The sequence below is a fragment of the Gymnodraco acuticeps genome, unplaced genomic scaffold (assembly GCF_902827175.1).
Source record: "Gymnodraco acuticeps unplaced genomic scaffold, fGymAcu1.1, whole genome shotgun sequence".
In the NCBI taxonomy this organism is placed as follows: domain Eukaryota; kingdom Metazoa; phylum Chordata; class Actinopteri; order Perciformes; family Bathydraconidae; genus Gymnodraco; species Gymnodraco acuticeps.
Genome location: NW_022989788.1, coordinates 256,746 through 266,745, shown reverse-complemented (window position 1 = coordinate 266,745; position 10,000 = coordinate 256,746).

Genomic DNA, 10,000 nt, shown 5'->3' with positions numbered 1-10,000 from the left:
ACTATAGAGAGGCCCAAACTCAGAATACTGTAGGACTGCTGCACTTTATTATTCTTAGAATTCTCCCAAAAAACACTTAATTGCAGGAAATGTATGATATTGTTGCACCTAATAGTAAGGATAATTACTGCCAAAAAGCCTTCAAAAAGAGTCCTCAGATAGCTCAGTGAGTCTGTTTGAAAAACGAACAGACTGTTTTAAAATGTTTCTTGTGGTTAAACAGCCAGTACAATTCATATTAATAGGATAAGTCAAAGAAAAATGTACAAGAAAGCCACATTTTTCACTTTCTTTTACTTGTTCAATAAAGACAAAATAACTTAAAGAGAAATGAGACTTAACTGAACAACACCCTTAGTTCTTTGTTTCTGCACAGCCAGCTCATAGTAACATATACTCTCTCTCACACACACACACACACACACACACACACACACACACACACACAGCAGAAAAAGGTGTGTATCCAGAGTAAAAACAATGCTGTACACAACGACACATCACGTCGCAAAAAGTCACCGAACACAGGACACAAACTTGGTGAATGAATGAATGATGAGCTGCTAACTCTCACACCACATTACTTATTCATGAGACTTCGAGCTGATAAATTATTCCCTCAGCGCAGACTGAAAGGCACAGAAAGGCTACACGGCTCCATCTCATATTTCCTCTCTTTGAAAGTGACCGACCCGCCTCGGATGTTGAAGGATGTGTAAATGATGTGAGGACGCTAATTCTAACTTGCATATTTAATATTGTAGTTAATATGGTTCTATTATAGCACGGACTTCCTGCAGGTTGTGACGGATTACCAATTACACAATTCTATTTCTGCTATGGCTTTATATATGATTAATGTGGTTGTAGTCTGATTAGCTGTTTCTATTTAAATTAAATACATTCTCTGACGTACCCAGATCATTTTTCTTGTATATGTTATTTCCTGCCTGGTTTTTTCCAGGTCATTTGTTTATTTCTCTCACTTTTTGTTTTGCCTGTTGGCGTTTTGTTGGTTTTGTAATATATCTGCTTTCTCTCTGGATGTGTGGAGGCAGGAGGACTCTCGGGGATATAGTGGGTGGATGCTTGCTTTCCAGTTCATGTTGTTTCTCATGTTCCTGTTGAGTTGTTCTAAGACAAATGAAAAAGACTAAGTCCAAAAATGAAATATCTAGATGATGTTTACACTAGTACACTAATTTTAAAGAGGAATTAAACATGTTGTTTGAGCTGATGATGCTTTAATATACAAAATATATTGATAAAATAGTTTTTAGATGACGATTTCAGTATTCAGTATTTCAGTATTGCCTGAAATAAGGTCTGTGGTTAACACAAGCTGAAGAGATTTAAAAGTTGTGTTCTCCATGTGTCAGTAAATACCCCACTGGTGAATACAAAAATGGTGGATTCTAACAAGTGTCTAAACGAGACGACTAAACGTCATTACGCTCAACATTAGCCACCTTTAGCTTAGTGGTGACGTGAAGTCATGTGACCATGCTGTAGTTCCTTTATAGCCCAACATTAGTCACCTTTAGCTTAGTGGTGGTGACGTGAAGTCATGTGACCGTGCTGTAGTTCCTTTATAGCCCAACGTTAGCCACCTTTAGCTTAGTGGTGGTGACGTGAAGTCATGTGACCGTGCTGTAGTTCCTTTATAGCCCTGCATTAGCCACCTTTAGGTTAGCGGTGGTGACGTGAAGTCATGTGACCGTGCTATAGTTCCTTTATAGCCCTACATTAGCCACCTTTAGGTTAGCGGTGGTGACGTGAAGTCATGTGACCGTGCTATAGTTCCTTTATAGCCCAACATTAGTCACCTTTAGCTTAGCGGTGGTGACGTGAAGTCATGTGACCGTGCTATAGTTCCTTTATAGCCCAACATTAGTCACCTTTAGCTTAGCGGTGGTGACGTGAAGTCATGTGACCGTGCTATAGTTCCTTTATAGCCCTACATTAGCCACCTTTAGGTTAGCGGTGGTGACGTGAAGTCATGTGACCATGCTGTAGTTCCTTTATAGCCCAACATTAGTCACCTTTAGCTTAGCGGTGGTGACGTGAAGTCATGTGACCGTGCTGTAGTTCCTTTATAGCCCAGCATTAGTCACCTTTAGCTTAGCGGTGGTAACGTGAAGTCATGTGACCATGCTGTAGTTCCTTTATAGCCCAACATTAGTCACCTTTAGCTTAGCGGTGGTGACGTGAAGTCATGTGACCGTGCTGTAATTCCTTTATAGCCCAACATTAGCTTCCTTTAGCTTAGCAGTGGTGACGTGAAGTCATGTGACCGTGCTGTAGTTCCTTTATAGCCCAACATTAGCTTGTTAATATAAGTGTTTTTAATATGTTCAGATTATCCTGCTGTAAGTATCATAAACGTTTGCTTGCCAAAGATCATATTTTCTGCAGTAATCCTCAATCCAATGGGAAAAACCCATTGGATTGCAGAGAGTGTGAATGAAACAGTGTTCATGTTTATTCACACTCTCTGCTGCACACCATCTGTTTCTGTCTCTCTCCCTCCTTTTGATTCACACTGACTCTTCTCTCTATTGTTGGAGAATCTCACTGAGTCACTCTGTGTCTCCATTACAGCCTCAGCCGTTCTTCTTCATGTTCACTTCATTTAGAAACATAAATGCTGGTCTTGGTGGTTGGAGCTCATGGTATAAAGTATGTCTTCAACCTACCAGCACATTTAAAACATGTTTCTGTACTTTATTCAAACCATTGTAACCAAGCTGTTGGAATCATTTATATGGATAATGTTGTTGTTTTTTATAATTTCCCAAATCAACAACATTATATTAAAAGTATTTCATCATAGCATCGTGAAAATAGAGGGGTTTGTTGACTATTTTTTTGTTTAAGTGTCTTCATACCCTGTAGGAGCAAACACAATAGTGGTGGCTTAAAGCCCACCTCTGCTCCGCGCCGTCCGTTAGATGAGCCTGGTCAGATTGATAAAAGAGGGAGTTCAACACACCGGCATAAAAGTTATAACAATAATCTGATTTTAATGGTAAAAAACACCAATACAAGTTTACAGAGTACTCCGGGCTCCCCGCTCTACTGCTGTGCGATACAGGTATCGGGACCAGCCAGTCAGAAACAGGGGGCATTTTGCATGACTACACAACAGTATATATGGATATATTTTGAGGTGGAGAGCCACTTCTTATCTTCCACCGGACCCAACTCCTTTAATTTCCCAGGGAAGGTTTCACACAAACTATTCTTTTAAAACAATCAAACATTGTACACAGATATATTGGTGCTTGGGATTATTCCCAGCAAGAACCTTGAAAAAAGAACATGTGTGTGTGTTAGTGAGGGAAAGTGTATGTGTGTGTGTGTGTGCATGCTGATAAGCAGAGGCGTATGTGTGTGTGTGTTGATATCTGGGTTAAGGAGTTTATGTGTGTGTGCTGCATGAAGACAGGAGGTGTGTGTGTGTGTGCTGCATGGAGACAGGAGGTGTATGTGTGTGTGTCAGGGTCTCTGGGTCATGGAGTGTAAGTAAGAAGGTTTAGATATATAGGATTACTTTAAACAGTCCCAAATAATACATGTTCACTTCAATACAGTTCAAGATAATACCTGTTTACTTTAATACAGTTTAGAACAATATCTGGGTGCTTTAGCCCTTGTCTATATTGTGTGATCCTTCTTGTAGAAAATTACAGTTTTGCTGATTTCTTAGAGAATAACTTCTCTCAATAATCCCTATTGTCATACCCTACCAGCCTGATAGATGTCGACATCTTCCAAACATGATATTTAGAAATGTTAAGTGACCTAACAACCCTAATTGCATCACTGTGACATTATCAGGGTAACGTTTTCAGACATGACAAAACTGCTTCAGGGCAAACAGACTTTAAACTGGTTATACAGGTTGAGTCATATTAACAAAGACAGGTCAACTCCCGTATTCAATTGTGAAATCAGTGGAAGGACACTTCAAAAAAATAGATCCTTTTCACACAACGAACTGACATGATGCAAACGACCTTAAAATAAGACCAATATGTGGAATAATTACACTTAATTCAAGAAAATATCAAAACAGACGTTGAAATTATGATTTTTACCCGTTTTTAGAAAATAGTGCATTAAGAAGTAGAAATCAATGGATGTTTGGATGTGTAGGGTCAACAGAAAGTGCTCCAGACACACAGAGGCAGGTTTTCTGGTTGTAGCTGAAACTCACTGAGTAAATATGATGTAATTAATGGAGTAATTATCTGTCCAGATGGCAAACAACGAAATCGATACCGAGTCGCAACGCTTCGCCGCTGCTCTGCCTGACAACCGTTTAACAAACTATTCAGAGGCGATGTGAAGCAAACCAACACACAGGGATTCATTCACACTAGCTGAAGCTTTTTCATTCGCTTTACCTGCATCTATCAGGTATCTAAAGCCAATTGGAGGCAAATGCAAAGAAAGTCAAACCAAATCGTCCGAAAATGACAAACGGATTGTTTTCTGATGAATGAACGCACTTTGAGAATGATTTGCATTAAACATGTAAAAGACAAACACGATAAACAAACAAGCGCTCGGCGAACAGAGAAAAGGCGATGAAGAGAAATCAAACTGGTGACATTTCCACAGTGAACTCATTCAGCCTGAAGACAAAAGAATCAAAGAGACAAAAGATCACCTCTGACAGATGGCGCTCATTTGTTGACATTTAATTATCGGTTGATATTTTTATATTTGCATTAATCCAGAATGTCATCCATGCCGTTTTCCATCCATTCTCTTCTACCCTTTTCTGCACATTCAACTACGACTTCATAAATGTATTAACACATCCATTCTGCTGTTTATTCCTCCAACAATCCTCATCCATCCATTCCTCCACCATGCAGAAAGTCCCCCGGCATATTTCCATCCATCCCACCATCCGTCAGCCTGTCTTTAGAGCCATGTTTCTCTCCAACAATCATCACTCCTTGCTTTTATCCCCCATTCCATCAACCACCATGTTGCTTTTGGAACATTGTGTTGGCAATTTGTGGAAATAACCCACCCTTCTTCTCCATGTTTAATCTCCATACGTCAATCTAACCCTCAGTCAAAGTGGTCTTTAATGTACGTAAAAGGAGAAATAATACATTGCAAAAAATACTCTAAGTGTAAAAGTCCTGCAAAGTTACTAAAAGTATCAAAAGTAAAGTACTCAGAAAATTAAATCCATCAACCACCGTGTTGTTTTTGGACCATTTTGGTGGCAATTTGTCCAAATAAGCCACCACTTTTCTCAACTTTTAATCGTTATACCATTCATCCATCAATCCATCTATCCATCCATAAGAACACAGTGGTGGAATAAATGATCAGATGAAGTTAAAGTAGAGAAACTAATTTGTACTTGAGGGTAACAGTGAATTTCCGAAAATGAAATCCATCAACCACCATGTTGCTTTTGGAACATTGTGTTGGCAATTTGTGGAAATAACCCACCCTTCTTCTCCATGTTTAATCTCCATACGTCAATTTAGCCATCAGTCAGAACACAGCGGTGGAAAAACGTTCTCGGATCTTTAATTAAAGTAAAAGAACAAATAATACAGTGTGAAAAAATAATATTTTAAGTGTAAAAGTCCTGCAAAGTTACTAAAAGTATCAAAAGTAAAGTACTCATGCGTAACGGCGAATTTCAGAGAATGAAATCAATCAACCACCATGTTGTTTTTCGACCATTTTTGTCAGGGTTGGGGAAAATAGGACCCAAATGCAGATTGAGGAGGAAGCCGGTTTCAAAATGAAACAAAAGGCGAGCTTTAGTCACAAAAGCTGAACAAAAACAAGAATCCAAGAACAGGTACGAGGTAGCATCCAAACGAAGGTGACTGTGACCAACATGAAGGGGGACGTGAACGACAAACAATGGACCAACACTGAACACAGGAAGAGACAAGACTAAATACAGGGAGGGGTAATCACGAGACGAGCAACAGCCGGGCAGGGGAGGAGAAACACAAGGGCAACAGGTGAACACAATCAGACAATCAGACACACCTGGGAAACTAACGACAGGGAGGAAGACACAGGGAGAACAGAATTGCAAAATAAAACCATGACAAGACAGACCGAACTAAAACTGTGACATAAAACTAAGATCGTGACAATTTTGGTGGCAATTTGTCCAAATAAACCACCACTTTTCTCCATTTGTAATCGTTACACCATTCATCCATCAATATACCCATCCATAAGAACACAATGGTGGAATACATTCTTAGATTAAGTAAAAGTAGAAGTACTAAATTGTAAAGTACTCAAGTTTTGGGTAAAAGTCCTGCAACGGAAACTTTAATCAATAAATTACTTATGCGTAATAGTCTGTTTCAGAATGATATCTATTAAATGACTGGATTATGATGATTGATGCATGAATGTGTTCATCACAGCTGGTAGAGCTGGAGCTCATTTTAATTAAAGTATAAACTACTGCTGGATATCTTAAACTGTAATTATATGTCAATGTTTGTTTCTATGTTATATTTTGCATTAGCTAATCATTTGAATCTGTAAAGTAACTAAAGCTGTCAAATACTTTGTAGAAGAATAATGGGTTCCCAATTGTAGTGGAGTATAAAGTAGCATAAATAGATAGATGGATAGATAGATAGATAGATAGATAGATAGATAGATAGATAGATAGATAGATAGATAGATAGATAGATAGATAGATAGATAGATAGATAGATAGATAGATAGATAGATAGATAGATAGATAGATAGATATATAGATAGATAGATAGATCAACCCTGTCTCCTAAAAATTACGTTCCCACAGAACTAAACTGCATTCTCAATTACGTTTAGCTAGAAACGTATTTTCTCCCACGTTACCTTTGTTATGAACGTATCTTAAATACGTTTATTTTCTACATATCTTCTAGAAACGTATTTTCTCCCACGTTACGTTCCTTATGAACGTATCTTAAATACGTTTATTTTCTACATATCTTTGCCATTTATTGCCTTGCTTATAATAATGATAATAGTCATTTATAAATATCATTTTAGAGCACACATTTGAAATCGAGAATCGGGCTCGATATATGGTTAAATTAAAATCAGTAGGCGAGGCTGTAATTTCGGCAGCTGTTCCTCTCATGAGCGAGGCAGAAAATAATAGTTTTAACACGACAAAAAGCTGCTGTGTCGTTTATTGCACCTCAAAGATTAAAACAAATCCAGAGTTACTTGTTTCTGTACTTCCTCTAAGAAGAAAGGACAGTAAAAGAAGAGCTCTGTGGCTTCAGGCTTGATCGCCGTTCAAATGACAGCGTTGGTTTCCCCAAAAGTGGGCGGGGCTGTAAAGTGACGTTTTACTATCATCTATTATTCAAAACCATTCTATTTATTCTAACGTAAATTACATGCCAGTGTTTTATCTTTTTATTTATTTGTTTTTATTTTAAATCGTATAATGACTTTTTTCCCGTCTGTGAGGAAAATAAATGGTGTTTAGAGCCTCAAAATACTGAAATCTGTATTTTTTAAAATCTTTTCCTTCTAATTTGTTATTATTTTCTAAATAACACACTGTTATTTACTCAACCATAACACACAATTATCCTTGTTTTTATTTATTCGTTTAATTCTATAATCTTGGGCTTTTTAGCCGTAAATAAAGTCACCGGAAACAGGCGGGACATTTCGAGCGATACACACCACAAACCCACTGAACTGATTACCCAAGATCCTCAGCTTGAAGCTCGTTGATTGGATGTTTTAGCCGCAATAAACGCTGGTATATGGTGTTAATAAGTTGTGATATCCGAAAACGAAAAATAAAATAATACCTAATTCAGAGTGTTCTTGCTTTTCTCTTTGGAAGTCATCACATAACGGCATTGTAATACACGGTTCGGCTGCATTAAATATTATACATCTGCCGTAGTTCTTTATTTATAGAGCCCTGATGAGAAGACTTCTAGACAAACATGAGGAACTGCCGCCAAAACTGAATACTTGATGTGGATCATAAATATATCAACAATTAAACAACATCTTCAATTTCTCTTCACACAATACGTCTCCTTGCAGTATCAACACTAATTCGGCTGACTTTTATATTTGATCCAATTGGTAGATAGGTTATATTTACACCATAACGGTGCACAGCTGATATAAAAGGACTTGTAGTTTTTAAAGATATTACTGATTTTCTTTGAATATAAGAATGTAAATACTGAGTTGAGAGAATAGTCAGGGGATTTGGGTGATGGGAGACACATCTATGGAATCACAATTTCAATAGCGTACCATTAAATGACGGATATACCTTTCTGTCTGTGATGTTTTACAAATCAGATATTAATGTGTAGAAGTAAAACATGTGAAATAATATAGCAACATCCTGTAAAATTATGTAAAAACATGAATAAAACTACACATCTTCAGATGTTATACATACATAAGTGTTCTACACTAATAATACAAAGTTATTATTAGTATGCTGTGTGTACCTTGTGTGCACCGCCTAGTGGTTAAAGCACGTTATTGAATTGTTTTTGTTGAATAATGTTATTTGATCAATCAATCAATCAATCAATCAATGTTTATTTATATAGCCCAATATCACAAATGTTACATTTGTCTCAGTGGACTTTACAGTTTGTACAAAATATCAGTATGACAATACAATTTGATGAAAACAATATTAAGAGTACATACTTTCATAGGGGGAAAGTAGAAGGTCAATGATAGAAATATAGAATATAAAAAGTCAAGAAGATACTATAAGTGATCTCTACAATAAAACAGTTTAGTGCCGGATGTACACAGATATTAATAGGAGGATGTGCAAAACAGAAAAACGAATTAACCTTTATTAACACATTAAAGAATACTTTAGGTTAAGGTCTTATTTTAAACAAGAAAAAAGCTTTGGGGGTATCTATCTACCGATGAATATTAAGCCTGACAAAGTACTTAACGTCTAATATATTGCTTTCCTGCAATGTTAACTATGTTGAAGCACTTCTTTTAACTGATATTATACACATTAATTATACTCTTATGTATGTAGATAGAATAAGAAATGTGCAGAATATGACAGTTTAATGGTGGAGGTACACACATATTGATAGATGTCTTGTAATGCGCTGTTGAGGAACCTGCGACCCAAGTTGTGTATATGATCAAGAAACCTTAGAAAATCTTGAAATCTTGAAAGGGATGTGCAAAATAGCCATTATACAGTTTTTAATTAACTATTAGTAGAGAATAACGAGTAATGAATATACTTTATAGAGATCTGCAGATAAATGTTTCGTCTTCTCAAGCACCACCTATCAAATATCTCTCCTGATTGTTGGCACTTGACAATCACCTTCCCTGAATTTTACTCAGGTGTAACTAAAGTCTGCTTTAAGGGTTGTTTATATTTCACATCATTAATCAGAATCTGCAAAGTAACTAAACTAAATGTAGTGGAGTAAAAATACCAGGTTAACCTCTGAATTGTAGTGGAGTAGAATTACAAAGTAACAATGAGCTGTCGTGTGGGTATTAATGCTGCGCATTATGGATATAAGCGATTTTTACCCATTTAGTAATTACATGTTTTAAATGTGTTTCCTATCGCCTAAACCTCCAGGGCTGTACACAGTTTAATACTGGCAACTTCTAATTTTGGGAAAAACGTCTTTTAAAACTACAATTCCCAGTAGAGACGTGCCATAGAGAACATGTTGCGAAACACAATAGCCAGCATGTGTATTTCTCGGGGGGGCGTTCGAGTCCAGTTTTGAATAGTCTGCCGTGGTTTCGTTCCATTTCAAAGAGCTTGACGCTCGGCGTAACCTTGGCGCACTGCCACTCCAACATCACGGGGTTAGTCAACGGGACTGTAGTCCCAAACGATAGCTGGGGATTATGGGTAGTGTAGTGTCTTCGGCCATCCTAAATCTCGAAATGTCCCGTCTGTTTCTGGTGACTTTATTTACGGCTAAAAAGCCCAAGA